This window comes from Tamandua tetradactyla, chromosome 6, assembly GCF_023851605.1.
Source record: "Tamandua tetradactyla isolate mTamTet1 chromosome 6, mTamTet1.pri, whole genome shotgun sequence".
NCBI lineage: Eukaryota > Metazoa > Chordata > Mammalia > Pilosa > Myrmecophagidae > Tamandua > Tamandua tetradactyla.
Genome location: NC_135332.1, coordinates 129,915,029 through 129,937,529, shown reverse-complemented (window position 1 = coordinate 129,937,529; position 22,501 = coordinate 129,915,029). Strand labels below are relative to the sequence as shown.

Genomic DNA, 22,501 nt, shown 5'->3' with positions numbered 1-22,501 from the left:
ACGGCAGGCAAGCACTCTTGCCCGCTGAGCCACCGCGGCCCGCCAGGTTACATTTTAAAGAAAGAAAAAGACATATAGTAAAAGGGGGAAAAAAGGACATTAAAAAAGAAATCAAATGGCATGTACAAAAGAACAATGACAAATATCAGTCAAGTTCTGTATTGAACATGGTGGGAAATTGGCTTAGAGGGGGAAAAAAGAACGATTAAATATAAAAAATAAAATATTTAAAGTTACCCTGTTCCTGACACCATCAAAAATCATGGAATCGGAAAAAGAATGAAATGTGAACCGTACCACCCAGCATTTTAAAAAAAGGCGGGGGAGAGAATCAAAGTGTGCATAAAGATACTATATTCTGGTACATCCTATGATGTTCACTTACAAGCAATTTCATTTAATTTTTACTCTTCAATAGTGTGGAAATTCCCACAAAAGAAAGGATTAACAGTTGTCTTTTAAAGCAAAACAGCATTGAGTGTGAAAAAAGGAGTATTTGAATAAACATAAAATCTAGTCCAAGAACAGTCATGTACATTTGCGCACACTAAAATACAGGAAATAAATTGTTAGAAACAGAGAAAAAAAATCAAACACTACATGGCACTATTTAATTGTTTAAGACAAAAACTTCAATCCCACATGTAACTTGTAACTCCACAGCAATTGCATTCAGCTCTTCTCTTCATCTTCACTATGATACCAAGTTCATTGATTCTTGCCTATTCTACTTGAAGATAATAATCTCCTTCCTACTTCAGAGATATGCACTTGCTATTGTCACAATTTCAGGATATTTCTCAACTGGTGGTTACTCCTTGTTTAGTTCATGCTCAACCACATCTTCAGTCCTTAAGAACCCTACTTAATGTTACACACATCCCACACTCATTCCAGTGAGTTTTAATATATTATCCTGTTTTATTTATTTCTCGTGTCCTGATTAGGTTTAAAATACAAGAGCTTTGTCAAACTTGTTCATTTTTTTATTCCTAACAGCTAGAATAAGCCTGGCATATGAAAATATCCAATAAATATCTGTTGAAGTAATAAATTAAAGGGAAATCACAGAGAAAGAACAGAACACACCTCTCTCAAAACTATATAGATAATAGATAACACAAGTGTAGAAAAGTTAATTATGGATATGAAAGATTTAATAACAAACAATATACCTGGATCTAAGTTACAGAATTACAGAGAGATATTTGCACATTATATTCAATCTAAATGCTCTCAGAATTTTTTGAGAAACTGACATGTGTAAAGACACAAAGAAAATATCTGGTTTATAATCAGGATGCCACATTCTGATTGTAATTCAATAAGACTAGAAATAAAACAAAACTCAACTACTGAAAAATATGCTAGAAGTCCAGCAATACATATGCAAAGCTTTTTAAGGATTATCTTATTTAATCCTCAGAAAACAATGCTATGAGATAGATGCCAGCTTTACTGGTAAGAAAACTGACGCGTATGTATGCAGAGAAATGACAGTTCTCCCTCAACTCACAATCAATTTGGTTAAAGTTAAAACAACAATAAAACAATTCTTAAACTGAAGAGGAAATCAGAATGAAACTACAAATTTTAGGGAAATTAATGATAGCTAATGGTAATGAAAACATTCATACCAAATGTCATTGGAGATATACTAGATACAAGGGCAACCACGTAAGACTGAGTTTGGACTACTCACAGGCCATGGAAGCGAGAAGGCAGTGGGTATGATATATTTAAGATCCTGAACAAGAAAGGCTTCCAGCCAGAAATTCTGTATTCAGTCAACTGTCTTTCAAAATTGAGAGAGAGATTAAAGTCTTCAAAGACAAATAAAGACTGAGAGAACTAGTCAACAAGACACCTTCCTTATAAGAAATACTATAGGGAGTTCTGTGAGCTGAATCAAAAAGACAGAAAAGGGAGGTCTGAAAGAAGACACAGAATTGAAGAACACTAGTAAGTGTATATTAAAGGATAAAAAGAAAGAGGGAAAAGAATATATAGATCTGACGAAAACTTAGGGAAGAGATGGTAAGTTCAAAAACTGTTTTTACAGTAATAACTATGAATGTTAATCTACTAAACTCATCAATTAAAAGATACAGATAGGATGATAAATAAAAACAATCCATCTATAGCTGTTTACAAGAGGTGCATCTTAGACCAAAGACACCAATGGATGAAAGGATGGAAAGCTGTGGAAGCTGTGACCAAAAGGAAGTAGGAGTGGCTATACTAACATCAGATGAAATAGACTTAAATGACGTCATAAGAGACTAAGAAGGACACTACATATTAATAAAAGAGACAATTCACCAAGAAGATAAATCGTAAATGTTCCTGTTCCTGTCAAGGAGGTCCAAAGTACATGAGGCAAACAATGGCAGAACTGAAGGGAGCTATAGATGTTTCAACTATAATAGTGGGACACTTCAAAATATGAATTTCCCCCTATAGATAGAACAACTAGATAGAGGATCAGCACAGAAATAGAGAACTTAAACAATGCAATAAATGAATTAGACCTAATAGACATATATATATACAGAGAGACCATTACACCTCAAAACACCAAGATATTCATTCGTCTCTAGTGCTCATGAAATGTTTTCCAGGATAGATCATATGCTGGGTCACAAAACAGGTATTTATCAATTTATTAAGATTGAAATTATCCAAAGCACTTTCTCTGACCATAACAGAATGAAGGTGGAAATTAATAATCACTAAACAGAACTTGCACATATATATGGAAATTAACCAACACACTCTTAAATATACAGTGGGTCAAAGAAGAAATTGCTAGAGAAATCAATAAATTATCTGGAAATGAATGAAAATGAGAATACAACATATCAACTTGTGGGATGCAGCAAAGGCAATACTGCAAGTGAAAAATATATTGCTGTAAATGCCTATATTAAAAAAACAAGAACAAGCAAAAAAAAGAGGACTTAACCACTTACCTGGAGAAATTAGAGAAGGAACTGCAAATAACCCCAAAGCAAATCAATGAAAAAAAAATAACAGATTAAAGCAGAAATAAACAAACTGGAGAACAAAACAAAACAAAAAAAACCAATAGAAACAATAAAATTAAAAGTTGGTTCTTTTAAGAAAATTAGTAAAATCAATGGGCCCCAAGCTAAGCTGACAAGTAAAAAAAAGAGAGAGGACACAAATAAGACAAAATCAGAAACAAGATGTGGGTTGTTACCATGGATCCTGAAGAAATTTTTAAAAATCATAAGAAAATATATAAAAATGATAATGTAAACTGTAATATAAAATACAGTAACAAACTAGACAACTTAGATGAAATGGACAAATTCTTAGAAACACATGAACTACCTACACTGACTCGGGAAGAAATAGAAGATCTAAACAAACTAATTACAACTAAAGAGATTCAATCAGTCATCAAAAATCTTCCTACAAAGAAAAGCCCAGGATCAGATGGCTTCACAGGGGAGTTTTATCAAACATACCAAAAATAACTAACACCAATCCTGCTCAAACTCTTCCAAAAAATTGAGGAAGAAGGAATGCTATCTAACTCATTTTATGAAGCTAAAGCCACTCTAATACCAAAACTGGATAAAGACTCTACAAGAAAGGAAAACTACAAATCAATCTCCCTAATGAACACAGATGCAAAAAATTCTCAACAAACAAATCAAGTCCAACCACACATTAAAAGAAGCATACATCACAATCAAATGGGGTTTATACCAGGAATGCAAGGGTGGTTCAAAATAACAAAATCAATCAACACAATACAGCACATTAAAGGAAAGGAAAAAGGAAAAAGATCACATGATCATATCAATGGATGCTGAAAAAGCTTTCAACAAAATTCAGCATCCTTTTCTGATAAAAACACTTAAAAAGATAGGACCCTGGGCAGGCCACGTTGGCTCAGCAGGCAAGAACGCTTGCCTGGAATGCCAGAGGACCCGGGTTCAATTCCCGGTGCCTGCCCATGTATATAAAAAAAAAAAGGTAGGACCCTGTTCTAGTTTGCTAGGTGCTGGAGTGTAATATACCAGGAATGGAATGACTTTTTAAAGGGGGAATTTAAAAGTTGTCAGTTTACAGTTCTAAGGCCAAGAAAATGTACCAATTAAAGCAAGTCTATAGAAATGTCCAATCAAAGACATCCAGAGAAAGATAACTTGGTTCAAGAAGGCCGATGACGTTCAGGGTTTCTCTCTCAAGTGAGAAGGCACATGGCAAACATACTCAGGGTTTCTCTCTCAGCTAGAAGGGCACATGGTGAACATGGCATCATCTGCTAGCTTTCTCTCCTGGCTTCCTGTTTCATGAAGATCCCCAGGAGACATTTTCCTTCTTTCCAAAGTTCGCTGGCTAGTAGACTCTGCTTCTCATGGCTATGTCATTCTCTTCTCTCTCAGAGATCTCTCATCCTCCAAAATGTTTCCTCTTTTATAGGACTCTAGTAAACCAATCAAGACCCACCCAAATGGGTGGAGACACATCTCCCCTAATCCAGCTTAACAACCACTCTTGTTTGGGTTACATTTCCAGGGAGATGATCTAATTACAGATTTAAACATACAGTATTAAATAGAGATTATTCTGCCTTTACGAAATGGGATTTTCATTAAAACATGGCTTTTCTAGGATACATACGTCCTTTCAAACCAGCACAGACCCTATACAAAAATTAACTCCAGGTGGATCAAAAACCTAAACATAAGAGCCAATATTGTAAAACACCTAGAAAAAATTACACGGAAACATGTTCATGACTTAGTAATAGGAGGTAGTTTTCTAAACTTTACACCCAAAGCAAAAGCAACAAAAGAAAAAAAATGAAGGAACTACTTAAAATCAAAAGCTTCTGGGCCTCAAAGGACTTTGTAAACAGTGAGACAGCCAACTCAATGGAAGAAAATACTTGGTAACCACATATTGGATAAAGGCTTGATATTCTGTGTACATAACTAAATTATACAACTAAACAACAAAAGAACAAACAACCCAATTATAAAATGGGCAAAAGATATGAATAGACATTTTTATGAAGAACAAATACAACAGCTAAAAAAAAGCACAAGAAGACATGCCCATCTTCATTAGCTGAAAAGGAAATACAAATCAAACTACGAGATATTTATCACACACCTACAAGAATGGCTGCTATTAAACAAAAAGAAAACTACAAATACTGGAGAGGATGTGGAGAAACTGGAACATTTATTCACTACAAGTAGGAATGTATAATGGTACAGCCATTGTGAAAGACAAGTTTGACGGTTATTCAGAAAACTAAATATCAAGTTGCCCTACAACCAGTGTTCATAGTAGCACTTTTCACAATTGCCAAAAGATGGAAACAATCCAAATGCCCATCAAAAGATGAGTGGAAAAACAAAATGTGGTGTATATATATGATGGAATATTATGCAGAAATGTGGTCCTGAAGCATATGACAACATGGATAAACTTTGAGGATGTAATGTTGAATAAAGTAAGTCAGACACAAAAGGACAGATACCATATGATTTTGCTATTATGACTCTGGTAAAGGTAATCTCAAAGGTTTATATTGTAGAATATGGGGGTACCTAGAAGTACACAGAAGCTAGAAATGGCAGAAAGATTGTCCAGTGAGGTTGAACTTAAATGTAAGGGAACAGACAGAAGTGATGGCAGCTGATTAGTGGCGTTACAAGTAACACTGCCTGAAGCGAAAGTGATTGAAAGGGTATGTATAGTGCCATGTATTCCACAATTAACTCTAAATTAAAAATAAGGTCTTGCAAGAACTCCTTCAAAGGTTTGATCTTGTATGAAGAGTCAATAATAGAGGGGTATGGGGGAAAATTAATATTGCATGCTATGGCCTATAGTTACCAGGATGATAGCAATACCACAGCAATATCAAGGGTAAATAATTAGGGGGGAGGGACAAGAGATTAGGGGAGATTTTGATTTGATATTGGGTAAGGCTGTGTTTATCAGTTCTTTGCCTCTTTGGACTAATGAAAATTGTGCTGCTGATTGTACAACTAAGTGGGTAAATTGTAAGACATGGTTTGTTTATTTTGGACATTATCCATGGTGCTCAGTGGATGGAGGGGTCCAGAGTGTACAATGACTGAGAAGCTGAAAGGTGAACTGTGATTTATATATATGATAGACTACTGTGCAGCTACAAAAAGTAACGGCGTATGAGGTATGCAACAAACTGAATGAACCTTGGGGACAATGTGCTGCTACAAAATAAGCCAGAAACAAAAGAACAAATATGCTATAGTCTTTTCCAGGAAACACTTTAAGAAAACTGGCCTAGATTGTAAGCTCATATAGCAGCCATACTTAGTCTGAAGTTTTAAGTGTATTTCTAGATTCTGAGACACTGAGCTAGATGTACGTAAGCCAGTATTTCTCTCGAACTTTGAGTACTTCTGTGACACTGAAGATTCAGAGCTGGAATTCTGGAGCTATATACAATAACAGTTAAAGTAACCAAAAAAAGAGGTCAGGCTTCAATTAATTTCTCCCTCATTTTTGAAGGACAATTTTGCTGGATATAGGAGTCTTGGTTGGCAGTTTTTCTCTTTTAGTAATTTAAATATATCATCCCACTGTCTTCTAGCCTCCATGGTTCCTGCTGAGAAATCTACACATAGTCATATTGGGTTTCCCTTGTATGTGATGGATTGTTTTTCTCTTGCTGCTTTCAAGATCCTCTCTTTCTCTTTGATCTCTGACATTCTAACTAGTAAGTGTCTTGGAGAACGCCTATTTGGGTCTAATCTCTTTGGGATGCGCTGCACTTCTTGGATCTGTAATTTTAGGTCTTTCAAAAGAGTTGGGAAATTTTCAGTGATAATTTCTTCCATTAGTTTTTCTCCTCCTTTTCCCTTCTCTTCTCCTTCTGGGACACCCACAACACGTATATTTGTGCGCTTCATATTGTCCTTGAGTTCCCTGATACCCTGTTCACATTTTTCCATTCTTTTCCCGATAGTTTCTGTTTCTTTTTGGAATTCAGATGTTCCATCCTCCAAATCACTAATTCTATCTTCTGTCTCTTTAAATCTATCATTGTAGGTATCCATTGTTTTTTCCATCTTTTCTACTTTGTCCTTCACTTCCATAAGTTCTGTGATTTGTTTTTTCAGTTTTTCTATTTCTTCTTTTTGTTCAGCCCATGTCTTCTTCATGTCCTCCCTCAATTTATCGATTTATTTTTGAAGAGGTTTTCCATTTCTGTTCGTATATTCAGCATTAATTGTCTCAGCTCCTGTATCTCATTTGAACTACTGGTTTGTTCCTTTGACTGGGCCATATTTTCAATTTTTTGAGCGTGATCCGTTATCTTCTGCTGGCGTCTGGGCATTTAGTCAGATTTCCCCGGGTGCTGGACCCCACAATTTGGAAGATTTTTCTGTGAAATCTCTGGGATCTGTTTTTTTTATCCTGCCCAGTAGGTGGCGCTCGTGGCACACGTTTGTCTGCGGGTCCCACCAGTAAAAGGTGCTGGGGGTCCTTTAACTTTGGAAAACTCTCACTGTCGGGGAGGATCGCCAGCCGAAGCGGCTTGGAAGAGTGCCAGCCGGCCCAGGGTCCGAACGCGGGGAGGGTCGCCGGCCGCCGCAGCCCGGGAGAGCGCCCGTCCGAATTTCCTAGTCGGCCCGGGGTGCCAAGCGTGGCGGGAGGGCACCAGCCGCTGCATCCCGCCCGGGAGAGTGCACCCTTCCCGGGGAGTCACGTGTTTGAAAGGGGCCCCCCACGTCACCGTTCTCCGCAGCCTGGGGATTTCCGATCCAATTCTCTCAGTTGGTCCGGGGGGCCGCGCGTGGTGTGGGTGCCAGCCGCCGCGGCTTGAGGGGACCGCCTGTCCAATTCTCCCAGCCGGCCCGGGAAGGGGGAAGGGAGTGACTCCGGCCGCTTGCCGCCCCGCCCGGTGAAGCCTGCGCCCCTCGGTGATCTCACCGGAGCGGGTTCTCTCAGCCAGTCAGCCGTTCCAGGATGGGGTACGCTGTCTTTTTGATCTCTGTCGTGGCTCTGGGAGCTGTTCTGTATCGTTTCTACTCCCCTAGTAGCTGTTCTGGAGGAGGAACTAAGATCCGCGCATCTTACTAAGCCGCCATCTTCTCCGGAAGTCCTCAGGCTTCAATTAGAGATAAAAATGAAGCTGATCTTGTCAGGACAAAGGTAAATCAGAATACAGGGCAAAAGATGACAGTGTATGTACTCAAGAGCTTCACCTATTTTATGAGACCGAAGGCAGAGGTTTACTGTGTCTAGAACCTATTTTTTCTGTAACACACAATCTAAATCAACCTCTCTGGTAGGTCATTTAAACAACCCAAACACACAGAGCCCAGAATGGCAATGAGGCCTCATTATTTGGTATAGCTTACTGTAATATGCAGAGACATCTCAGACTACGGTGCACTGATAATTAAAAAGTATTGGTAGAATCCCTTGAGGGACTGGAGAAAAAAATATGGAAACTATTAAATTTTCCCACCTAGGAAAACCCTGATACTCTCTCAGACATTAGGGACCCCAGAGTTAATATAATAAGCCAAGCCCTTGATCTTGAGGCTTGTCCTCAGGAAATTTATTTATATATAATGGAGAAACTAAGCCTACTCTAATAATGCCATGAGTTACTTCCAGAGGACCTCTTTTGTTGCTCAGATAAGAATTCCCTCTCTCCAAGCCCAACTCTGCAAGGAAAATCATTACCTTTCCCCTTATGTGGAGCATGTCATTCAGGGATGAAAGTCTCCCTGACAACATGGGAATTGACTCCCAGAGATGAAGCCTGGCTGTGGCGCCATGGGACCAATAAAGCCTTCCAGACCAAAAGAGGCGGCAAAAAGGTAACAAAACAAGATATCAGTGGCTAAGAGAGTTCAAATAGAGTCGAGAGGCTATTCTTGAGCTACTCTTATGCAAGCTTCAGCTAGATGCTAACTACTATGGTTTGTCAAACCCTAACCAATATCATGCCTATGAACCCTAAAGAATAGACTGTGAGACTCAATAAAAGTTTCATGCACTAAGGTTACTTTCCTGAGACTCATTACCTCCAGAGGGTTACTAGGCTAGATAAGACCTGAAACCCAGGATATCAACTAATTCCATCCCCTATCTTATTATTATTTTTATTATTATTTTTGCATGGGCAGGCACTGGAAACCCCCTATCTTATATTATCAACATCCCTTTGCAGCATAAAAAAGTTAGAAACGGCAAAGCTCAAAGACCATTATAAAGTGGGAGAAGGATCAAAGAAGGAGTAGCCATAACAGAGAAGACAGAACTTAACAAATGAGCATGAGTGCTGCATCACTATACCGATATTTCTTTTAGCCTCCAGTGTTTCGGAAGAGCTAGAAAGAAAAGCCTGAAACTGTGGAATGGTAACCCATACCAAACTAAGAAATCTGTTCTGTACCTGATTGTTGGAGTGTACTCTGAAAATTATTGCTTCTTCATTTTTTTTGTATATATTTTATATTTCACAATAAAAATTTTTTTTAAATAATGACAATAAATAAGCTTAGCAATGAAATTTAATAGGTAAAACCAAGAAATGATTTATTGAAAGACCAATAAAACAGACAAGAGTTTGCCAATTTGCCTTCAAAGAATCAAATGGGATGATTTTGGTGAAATGATATGATCTCAGCTCCTATTCCACACTAACTGAATTTCTAGGAGAAATCTCTAGGGAAGGGTCTGGAAATCCATGTTTTTAACAAATGCTTCAGGAAAGTGAATTTCTTACCATGAAAGTTGGTGAAACCATGAAATATACATTTCTAAGTTTTATTTTTTTACAAGTCAATATGAAAAACATTAGGAATAACATGCCCAACTGTGTATCAATAAATCTGATATATATTAGCTAAATTAACTCAAGAGATAGAAAAACTTAAAAGACCAATCAGAGAAAAAATGGAAAAGGTGATGACAGATCAAATATCATCCCCTTAAAAGGAATCAGGCTCAGATAAGGTTACAGTTTTAAAAGTAAAAATAGAAAGAAAATAGTAAAACTATTTGCACAGAATAATTTATTCAGAAAACAAGAGTCAACTAAGAAAAAACAAGAGAACCAATTAATTAGAGCAAGACCATTTCAGAAAACTGATCAGATATAAGTTCAACATCAAAATTTTACTCAAGACACATGAAGGAAATTAAAAAGTATTCCTAAAGGACATTTAAAAAAATGGAACGGAGAAAACAGGTCCAATATGGTGGCTTAGCGAGGTGTGGGATTTAGTTTGTCCTCCAGAGCAGCTAATAAATAGCTAGGAGCATTACAGAACAACTGCTGGGGACACATTAGTGACTGGTCACACAGCGTACACCAGTCTGGACAAGCTGGACCAGCTGCGAGCCCACCCAGAACCCTGAGTCCCCCAAGCCATGGAAGCTGGCGTTCCTCCCCCACAGGCTGGTTCCCAGAGGGGAAATGAAAGATACTTTACTAGCAGCAAGGGCTGAGCTCAACCAAGCACCAATTGTGGAATTAATCAACAAATTCTGACTACTAAAAATAGACCCCCAGCTCAGCTGAACCACACATAAAAGCTGAGGTTGCTGGTTTTTGCCCTGGTGCAGAGAGGGCAGGGCTGAAGGAAAAAGAAAAAAACAAAACAAAAACAGAGGGTTTTTCGGATTGGACAGCACAAAATACTCTAAAGGGTCTGGGACGTGACAGAAAGGAGGTGGCACATAGGACCTGGAGATACAAAGCGCAATGTACCAACTTAAGCTCTTGATTGGCAAACCGGGGAATGAGTGTTCTGCTTTGAAAAGGATTTTATTTCTTTTCTTCTTTGTGGATGAGTTTCTATAGCTTGACTGCTCTTTGGATACAACTGCAAGTCTTCTCAGACTCCAACTGCCCCAGGCAAGGGTGGAATTAAGCTTGTCTGGAGACTGCGCCTTCCCCAGGAGAGAGGTGGGGCCCAACTCAGGTGAAATTCCTCCCTCAAGGAATTCAGACCCCAGGATCTGGAAAACTGAAGTGATTAAACCTAGCCTACAACCTCTCCTCTGTCTCAACCACACCTCCAGGAGGGAGAGCCTGCTAAAGTTAAAGGTACTGCATCACTGTATGCAGGTGGGACCCACAGGCAGACAAGTGCCACATGCTGTCTAGGACAGGAAAAACACACTCTAGAGGCTTCATAGGAAAGTCTTTCATCCTACTGGGTCTCACCCTTAGGGAAAACTGATGCAGGTGACTCTCTCCTCTTGAGAGAAGGCCAGTTTAGTCTGGGAAAATCTGACTGGGGTCTATAATACCTAAGTGAACCCTCCTAAGGGGGTATATGCTGGTTTGAAAGGAAGTATGCCCCCTAGAAAAGCCATGTTTTAATCAAAATATCATTTCATAAATAATCTCTATTCAATACTGTATGTTTGAAACTGTAATCAGATCATCTCCCTGGATGATGTGATTTAGTCAAGAGTGGTTGTTAAACTGGATTAAGGGACGACATGTCTCCACCCATTTGGGTGGGTCTTGATTGGTTTATTGGAGTCCTATAAAAGAGGAAATATTTTGGAGAATGAGAGATTCAGAGAGAGCAGAGAATGCTGCAGCACCACGAAGCAGAGTCCACCAGCCAGCGACCTATGGAGATGAAGAAGGAAAATGTTTCCCGGGGAGCTTCATGAAACAGGAAGCCAGGAGAAGAAGCTAGCAGATGATGCCTTGCTTGCCATGTGCCCTTCCAGCTGAGAGAGAAACCATGACTGTGTTCACCATGTGCCTTCTCAGATGAGAGAGAGAGAGACCGTGAACTTCATCGGCCTTCTTGAACCAAGGTATCTTTCCCTGGTTGCCTTTGATTGGACACTTCTATAGACTTGTTTTAATTGGGACATTTTCTCGGCCTTAGAACTGTAAAAGCAACTCATTAAATTCCCCGTGTTAAAAGCCATTCTGTTTCTGGTATATTGCATTCCAGCAGCTAGCAAACTAGAACGGGGGGAAAAAAAGGTATTATACAGGCAGTGCAAGAAACAAAAACCAGGGTGGGTCATGGTGGTTCAGCAGGCAGGAATGCTTGCCTGCGATGCCAGAGGACCTGGGTTCGATTCCTGGTGCCTGCCCATGTTAAAAAAAAAAGAAACAAAAAACTGAAAACTTCTGAGCTGTTAAAAAAACCTAAGCAAGAGATCTAGAATAAGCTGAAGTAAATGTCAAAGAACAGATAGCAAAAGTCATTTTACCTAGCAAGAAAATCCTAGGTAAAAAAAGTGAAAACAATCTCCAGAATAAATTAATTAAGGAAATTAAATGTCCAGACACGAGCAAAAAATAACAACTCATACTAGGAACACTGAAGACATGGCCCAGTCAAAGGAACAAACCAACAATTCAAATGAGATACAGGAGTTGAAACAATTCAGGATATTCAAACAGAAATGGAAAATCTTGTCAAAAATCAAATCAATGAATTGAGGGAGGATATAAACAAGGCCAGGGATGAACAAAAAGAAGATACTAAAAGTCTGAAAAAACATCACAGAATTTATGGGAATGAAAGACACAGCAGAAGCCATGAAAAAAACAATGAAAACCTACAATGTTAAATTTTAAGAAGCTGAAAGAAGGATTAGTGAACTGGAGGATGTGACAATTGAAATCTGACAAACAAAAGAAAATATAGGGAAAAGAATGGAAAAATATGAGCAGGGACTCAGGAAACTGATGACAACATGAAGCGCAAGAACATACTTGTTGTAGGTATCCCAGAAGGAGAAGAGAACGGAAAAGGAGGTGAAAAATTAATGGAGGAAATCATCGCCGAACATTTCCCAATTCTTATTAAAGACTTAAAATTACAGTTCCAAGAAGTGCAGCGTACCCCAAACAGAATAGATTGAAATAGATGTATTCCAGAATGCTAATCAGAATGTCAGATGTCAAAGAGAAAGAGAGAATTTTGAAAGCAGCAAGAGAAAAGCAATCCATCACATACAAGGAAAGCCCAATAAGACTAGGTACAGATGTCTCAGCAGAAACCATGGAGGTGAAAAGACAGCGGCATGATATATGATTCTAAAGGAGGAAAACTGCCAGTCAAGAATTCTATATCCAGTAAAATTATCCTTCAAAAATGAGGGGGGGCGGGCCGCGGTGGCTCAGCGGGCAAAGTGCTTGCCTGCTATGCCGGAGGACCTCGGTTCGATTCCCGGCCCCAGCCCATGTAACAAAAAACGGAAAAACAAAATACAATAAAACAAGAAAATGTTTAAAGATGTTTCCCTTTCTTCCTTCCTTCCTTCCTTCTATCCTTCCTTCCTTCTCTCTCTCTAAAAAAAAAAAAAAAAAAAAAAAAAAAAAAAAAAAAAAAATGAGGGGGAAATTAAAACATTTTCAGACCAAAAAAATCACTGAGAGCATTTGTGACCAAGAGACTGGCTCTGCAAGAAATACTAAAGGAGCACTACAGACAGACAGGAAAACACAGAGGAGAGTTGTGGAGAAGAGTGTAGAAATGAAGACTACCAGTAAAAGTAAAAAGAAGAAAAATTAGATAGGATATATAAAATTCAAAAGGCAAAATGGTAGAAGAAAGTACTGCCCATACAGTAATAACACTAAATGCTAATGGATTAAACTCCCAATCAAAAGTCATAGACTGGCAGAATGGATTAAAAACAGGACCCTATATGCTGTCAACAGGAGACACATTTTAGATGCAAGATCAAAAAGGCTGAAAGTCAAAGGATGGAAGAAGATATTTCATGAACTACAATCAAAAGGAGGAGTAATTATAATGATATTCAACAAATTAGACTTCAAATGTAAAACAATTAAAAGAGAAAAGAAGGACACTATGTATTAATAAAAGGAACAATTCAACAAGAAGACATAACAATCTAAACATTTATGCACTGAGCCAGAGTGCTCCAAAATACATGAGGCAAATACTGAAAACAGAAATAGACACATCCACCATAATACTGGAGACTTCAATTCCCTGTTCTCATCAAAGCACAGAATATCTAGACATGATGCAATAAAGAAACAGAGGATTTGAATAATACAATAAACAAACTACACTTAACAGACATTTATAGAACATTACACCACATAACAGCAGGATACACCTTTTTCTCAAGTGCTCATGGATCATTCTCAAGGATAGACCATACGCTGGGCCACAAAGCAAGTCTCAGTAAATTTAAAAAGATTGAAATCATACAAAACACCTTCTCAGATCATAAAGGAATGAAGTTAGAAATCAATAATAGGCAGAGGGCCAGAAAAATCACAAATATATGCAGGTTCAACAATACACTCTTACAAAACCAGTGGGTCAAGGAAGAAGTTACAAGAGAAATCAGTAAATATCTCGAAGCAGATGAAAATGAAAACACAACATATGAAAAGCAATGGGACTCAGCAAAGGCAGAGCTAAGAGGGAAATTTATTGCCCTAAATAGCTATATCAAAAAAGAAGAGCAAAAATCGAGGAATTAACTGTTCACTTGGAAGAACTAGAGAAAAAAACAGCAAACTGACCCTGAAGCAAGGAAAAGGAAAGAATTAATGAAGATTAGAGCAGAAACAAAGGAAACCGAGAACATTAAAACAAACGAGAAAATCAACGAAACCAAAAGTTGACTCTATGAGAAAATCAATAAGATTGATGGACCCTTAGCAAAGTTGACAAAAAGAAGAAGAGAGAGGATACAAATAAATAAATCAGAAATGCAAGAGGAGACATAACTACTGACCCCGCAGAAAAAAAAGGAGGTAATGAGAGGATACTATGAACAACGTTCTGCTAATAAACCAGATAACGTAATGAAATGGACAACTTTCTAGAAAGGCATGGACAACCAACACTGACTTGAGAAGAAATAGAAGACCTCAACAAACCAATCATAAGGAAAGTAACTGAAAACTGAACTAGTAAAAGTAATTTTAATAAAGTATTTTCTTAACTGAAAAGTAAAGAAACTGAATTAGTCATTAAGAAGCTCCCATAAAAGAAAAGTCCAGGACCAGATGGCTTCACATGTGAATTCAACCAAACATTCAAGAAAGAATTAGTATCAATCCTGCTCAAATTCTTCAAAAAAATTTTAGAGGAGGGAAGGCTACTTAACTCATTCTATGAAGCCAACATCACCCTCATACCAAAGCCAGACAAAAATATTACAAGAAAAGAAAATTACAGACCAATCTCTCAAATGAATATAGATGCAAAAATCCTCAACAAAATTCTTGCAAATCGAATCCAGCAGCACATTAAAAGAATTATACACCATGACCAAGTAGGATTCATCCCAGGTATGCAAGGATGGTTCAACATAAGAAAATTAATTAATGTAATACACCATATCAACAAATCAAAGCAGAAAAACCACATGGTCATTTTGTTGAAGCAGAAAAGGCATCTGACAAAATTCAACATCCTTTCTTGTTGAAAACACTTCAAAGGATAAGAATAGAAGGGAATTTCTTCAACATGATAAAGGAAAAATGAAAAACCCACAGCTAACATCATTCTCAATGGGGAAATGCTGAAAACTTTCCCTCTAAGATGAGGAACAAGACAAGGATGTCCACTATCACTATTGTTATTCAGCATTGTGTTGGAAGTTCTGGCCAGAGCAATTAGACAAGATAAAGAAATACAAGGCCTCAAAATTGGAAAGGAAGAAGTAAAACTCTATTTGCAGATGATATGATATTGCATGTCGAAACCCTCCAAAAATCCACAGCAAAACTACTAGAGCTAATAAACCAGTACAGCAAAGTAGCAGTACAAGATCAACATGCAAAAAGTTCTAGTGTTTCTATACACTAGTAATGAACAATCTGAGGGGGAAATCAAGAAAAATATTCCATTTACAATTGCAACCAAAAGAGTAAAATATTTAGGAGTACATTTAACTAAGGATACAAAAGAGCTATACAAAAAAAACTACAAGAAATTGATAAAAGAAATCAGAGAAAACCTAAATAAATGGAAGGGCATTCCGTGTTCATGGATTGGAAGACTAAATATAGGTAAGATGGCAATTCTGCCCAAATTGATTTATATCCAATGCAAACTTATGCAAAAACTTATACAAAAAAGTAATGCAAAAAGTTACTTTGCAGAAATAGAAAAACCAATCACCAAATTTATCTAGAAGGGCAGGGTGCCCCAAATAGCTAAAACTATCCTGAGAAAGAAAAATGAAGTCGGAGGTCTCACACTACCTGACTTTAAGGTGTATTATGAAGCTACAGTGGTCAAAACAGCATGGTACTGGCATAAAGATAGATATACTGACCAATGAAATTGAATACAGTGTTCAGATATAGACCCTCTCATCCATGGACAATTGATCTTTGATAAGACAGTCAAACCAACTCACCTGGGACAGAACAATCTCTTCAATAAATGGTGCCTAGAAAACTGAATAGACACATGCAAAAGAATGAAAGAGGATCCATATCTCACACCCTATACAAAAATTAACTCAAAATGGATCAGAGAGGTAAACATTAGATATAAGACCACAAAACTTTTAGAAGAAAATGTAGGGAAATATCTTATAAATCTTACAATAGGAGGCTATTTTCTAGACCTTACACCCAAAGCACAAGCACTGAAGAACAAAATAGATAAATGGGAACTCCTCAAGATTAAACACTTTTGTGGGTCAAAGAAATTTGTCAAGAAAGTAAAAGGACAGACTACACAATGGGAGACAATATTTGGAAACGATGTATCAGATAAGGGTTTAGTATCCAGAATACATAAAGAGATTGTTCAACGCAACAACAAAAAGACAAATAACCCAATTACAAAATGGGCAAAAGACATGAACAGACACTTCTCAGAGGAGAAATACAAATGGCTAAAATGCACATGAAAAGATCCTTAACGTCCCTGGCTATTAGAGAAATGTAAATCAAAACCACAATGAGATATCATCTCAAACCCATCACAATGGCATTATTACTAAAACAGAAAACGACAAGTACTGGAGAGGATGTGGAGGAAGAGGCACACTTATTCACTGTTGATGGGAATGTCAAATGGTACAACTGCTGTGGGAGTCCGTTTGGCAGTTCCTCAGGAAGCTAAGTATAGAACTGCCATATGATCCGACAATACCATTGCTAGCTCTCTACTCAGAGGACATGAGGGCAAGGACACAACAGACATTTGCACACCAATGTTTATAGCAGCATTATCTACAATTGCCAAGAAATGGAAACAGTCCAAATGTCCATCAACAGTCGAGTGGCTAAACAAGCTGTGGTATATGCATGATGGAACATTAAGCAGTTGTAAAACAGAATAAAGTTATAAAGGATGTAACAACATGGGTGGACCTTGAGGATATAATGCTGAGTGAGATTCGCCAGAAACAGAAGGACAAATACTGTATGGTCTTACTGATATGAACACTAATGAATGAACTTGGAGAATTTCATTTAAGAACAGAGACCATCAGGAGATAGAAATAGGGTAGATATTGGATAATTGGAGCTGAAGGGATACCGATTGTGCAACAGGACTGATTGTAAAAATTCAGAAATCGATAGCACAATACTATCTAACTGTAGTAAAATAATGTAGTATACAGAATGAAGCTGAATGTGACAATGATAGAGGGAAGAAGGCTGGGGATACAAATGAAATCAGAAGGAAAGCTAACAATAAAGACTGCAATGGTATAATCTAGGAATGCCTAGAGCGTACAATGATAGTGACTAAATGTACAAATTAAAAAAGTTTTTGCATGAGGAAGAACAAAGGAATACCAATATTGCAGAGTGTTGCAAATAGATGCTAATTCACACTTTAAAATTTAACTTATGTGTGAGTATGCCAATTTGAAAGGATGTATATACCCTAGAAAAGCCATGTTTTAATCCTAATCCCATTTTGTAAAGGCAGCCATTTCTTCTAATTCCTATTCAGTACTGTATGTTTGATACTGTAATTAGATCATCTCCCTGGAGATGTGACTCAGTCAAGAGTGGTTGTTAACCTGGATTAGGTGAGGACAAGCCTCCACTCATTCAGGTGGGTCTTGATTAGTTTACCGGAATTCTAAAAAAGAGGAGACATTTTGGAGAATGAAGGAGATTCAGAGAGAGCAGATAAGAATGACATAGCCACCATGTCAGAGAAGCAGAGAGTCCACCAGTCAGCAACCTTTGGAGATAAAGAAAACACCTCCTAGGGAGCTTCATGAAACAGGAAGCTAGGAGAGAAAGCCAGCAGATGACATCGTGTTCATGGGACCTTGAGTAGGGACCTTGAGTAGGCCATGAGATTTTGTAGGTTTGACTAGAGTGATGCCCCAATAAATCCCAGAGTGATTTGAACAGCAAATAAAATAGGATTTGCAAAGTTCCCTTGGGGGAACGGTGAGAAAGGGGGAAAATTTAACTTCCCCATTTGGAGAAGGCCTGATATTTTCGCAAGCAGTGAGAACAACAAAATCAATAGGCCAAACCCTCAATCTTGCGGTTTGTTCATATGAAACTTATCCCTGCGTCTCTTTTCCAGCCAAGAGAAAAACCCTGACCGTGTTCACCATGTGCCTTCTCACTTGAGAAAGTCTGAACTTCATCAGCCTTCTTGAATCAAAGTATCTTTGCCTGTTGGCCTTAGACTGGACATTTGTATTGACTTGTTTTGATTGGGATATTTTCTCAGCCTTAGAATTGTAAACTAGCAACTTATTAAAATCTCATTTTAAAAGCCATTCTGTTTCTGGTATATTGCATTCTGGCAGCTAGCAAACAAGAACAGTGAGACTAAAGCAAAAAATGTTTATTTGGTACAAAATTTATATTTTAACTAGTGCATCTCTTAATATAACTTATGTGGGCAGTTTAATTGAACACCATAAGTATATGGGACCTTGAGTAGGCCATGAGATTTTGTAGGTTTGACTAGAGTGATGCCCCGATAAATCCCAGGGTGATTTGAACAACAAATAAAACAGGATTTGCAAAGTTCCCTTGGGGGAATGGTGAGAAAGGGGGGAAATTTAACTTCCCCATTTGGATAAGGCCTGATATTCTTGCAAGCAGTGAGAACAACAAAATTAATAGGCCAAACCCTCAATCTTGGGGTTTGTTCATATGAAACTTATCCCTGCAAAGGATAGGCTAAGCCTACTCAAAATTAGGCCTAAGAGTCACCCCCAGAGAACCTCTTTTGTTGCTCAGATGTGGCCTACCTCTCTCTCAACCAACACGGCAGGCAAACTCACTGCCCTCCCTCTTTCTACATGGGACATGACTCCCAGGGGTGTAAACCTCCCTTGGCAACATGGGACAGAAATCCTAGAATGAGCTGGGACTCAGCATCAGTGATTGAGAAAACCTTCTCGACTGAAAAGGGGAAGACAGAAATGAGACATAATAAAGAGTCAGTGGCTGAGACATTTCAAATAGAGCTGAGAGGTTATCCTGGAGGTTACTCTTACACATTAAATATATATCCCCTTTTTAGTTTAAGGTATATTAGAGAGGCTAGAGGAAAGCACCTGGAACTGTATAGCTGTGTTCCAGTAGCCATGTTGAAGCCATCTTGAAGATGAATGTATAATGATATAGCTTTTGCAAAGTGATTGTGAAAACCTTGTTCTGATGGTCCTTTTATCTATGGTATGGACAGAGGAGTAAAAAATATGATAAAAAATAAATAAATAATAGGGGAAACAAATACTAAAATAAATTGGGTAGAGGGAAATATTAGTGGTCAATGAGTGGGAAGAGAAAGGAGTATGGTATGTATGAGTTTTTTCTTTTTATTTCTTTTTCTGGAGGGATATAGATGTTCTGAGAAATGATCATGGTGAGGAATATACCACTATGTGATGAGATTGTGAGCCACTGATTGCACACCAAGTATGGAATGTTCATACATTAAGAATGTTCATGTTTGTGCGTTGATCAGTTTTATTAATAAAAATTAAAAAAAAAAAGATTTCACAAGGGTTCCATGCACTAGAGTAACTTTACAGAAACCTACAACCTCCTGATGGGTCCCTGGACCAGATAAGTCCTGAAACCTAGAGGGCTCAGTCTCTCCAGAACATCAGATAGGTCCATCTCCCTATCCCATATTAGTTGACAAACCCTTCCAACATGAAAAAGTTAGAATGGCCATAGCCCAAACACCCCTAAAGAGAGGGATAGAAAGATAAAAGGTTATGGTGGAGTTATACAGTGAAGACAGGATTTAACACATGAATATGAATGCTGAATCATTAAATTGATATCTCTTTTAGTCTCCAGATTTTAAAGTAGCTAGAAGTAAAAATCTAAAAATGTGAAATTGTAACCCATGCCAAAGTCTGAAATACATTCTACAACTAATTGTGGTGCTGTTTTTGAAATTTATTGCTTTTTTGTATATACATTATTTTTCAAATACACACACACAAAGCTGATTGTGATGATAAAAAGAATATTTAAGCCATCTAGCCTCCTATATGATGAAGCAGTTAGAAGGAAAACAACTGAGAGGATTGCATGGTATTTATGACAAACTTTGAACACTCCTGTAACTACTTGTTGAAGAGTGCTTTGATAACTATTGCTTTTTTATATCTTTGCTTTGTATATATGTTATGCTATACAATAAAAGAGTTAAAAAATATATATATGCACATTAAGAAAAAAAAAAGTTGTGGCCCCCAGTCCTATCATGATGGGTCTTAATCCTATTACCAGGGTCCTTTATAAGCAGAATGAAACTCAGAGAGAGAGAGAGAGAGAGAGAGAGAGAGAGAGAGAGAGAGAGAAAGCCATAGGAAATAAGAAGCTGAAATAAAAAAAAAATCTGGAAGAGAATGGAGACACCAGGAAAGGCTGCCAAGCGTACTGCGACATGACAAGCTAAGGACAAAAAAACTGAGCAGCCGGTCTCAGAATTAGTCTTAGAGGATAAAGCATCACCTTGATGAAGTCTTGAATTGGACTTTCTTTTAGCCTAAAAAACTCTGAGTGAATAAATTCCTATTGTTTAAGTCAACCCACTTCATGGAAACTATAACAGGTATGATCGAAGTATATATAAAAGCATTTCCTTGTCCACAATCAATACGGCCATACTCACTGATTTGCTTTTTTAATTAATATAGCCCAAATTCTTACTTTCAACCATCATCATATCTGGTTACAAGAAAGATTCATATTTAATCCCTGAAAAGTAAATTTTCCGTGGACTTTTTAATTCATACATCTTATAACACTATGCATTTGTCCTCATTCTAATAGCTCATTCAAATTAAATAGAAATACTGAAGTGTTTAAATACTATCTTTATCCCCTTTTAAAAATATAACAAGAAAAATACACTAAGTTTCTTTAAAGCTCAATTCACACTTCGGAAAGAGGTGATTTTAAAGTGATGGTTCAATTTTATATCTTAATTGCAGTGTTAGTTACATAAAGTGATATGTGATAAAACCACACAGAGGTTTACACATACAAGAGTGAATGCATAACTGGTGAAATTATCAATGTCAATTTCCAAATTTTTATATTATACTGCATTTAAATAAGATGTTAACATTGGAAGAGGGTGATGAAGGATGCATGGGGCCTCCTTGTATATTTCTTTGCAACTTTCTGTGAATTTATAATTATTTCAAAATTTTAAAGTTACAAAACCATCTAAAAAATTTGTGAAATCAGCTAGTTCTCCCTGAAACATATCAAATTTACCATGATGAGCACTGAACTATTTTACTAATAAAATAATTATATTTTAAAAAGACATTCCATTTTAGAAATGAGAGGTAGGAAGAAGTGGAGAAGAAAATATATTTTCCTTAATTACGTATCACTGTCCAAGAAATATGCTGGAAATTTTAGATACAGTGTCTAATTTAACCTTCAAAACAATCCTATAAGGTAGCTAATTGAGTAGGTATACTTATATTACAAATCCGGGAGCTAAAATTCGACCATGTTAAATTCGTCCAAAGTTATACTTCCAATGAGTTAAGTGATAAAACTGGGATTGTGAACCTAGACCTGGCAGAAGCAAACCGCAACCTTTTCATGACATTATGCCTGCCTCCCATTTTAGGTTAAGACAACTTTCATTATTCAGCAACTAAACATACCAAATGAGTCACTTTAACAAAAACTAACAAGAAAAGAAGGGGGAAAAACTTCCTACATGCAATACCGTCTCTTGTAAGAAGATAATCATTTGTTATTAATCTTTAAAAGATTCACAATACCTTATCTGAAATCCTTGGGTAAGGTGTGTTGCAGAATTCATAATTTTTTGGAATTTAAAAAGGTGATAAAATATGTATTATTTATTTATATAAATAAATTGTATATTAAATAAGCAGAGTCTGGGACCACACATTAAATATATTAATATTTTTGCAGCTAAATGTAGGGATACGCACACAAAGTATGACAAATGAAAACTATAAAAAGCCTCATATCAATTAGTTCTAAGCCACTTTGCCACCAACC

The 22,501-nt window shown here is 37.3% G+C and overlaps 1 protein-coding gene across 4 annotated transcripts in view; it reads right to left on the bottom strand.

The window, feature by feature from the left end:
• Nucleotides 1–22,501, bottom strand: part of WWP1 (WW domain containing E3 ubiquitin protein ligase 1) — a 158,236-nt gene that overhangs the window by 51,567 nt on the left and 84,168 nt on the right. The window lies entirely within an intron of this gene.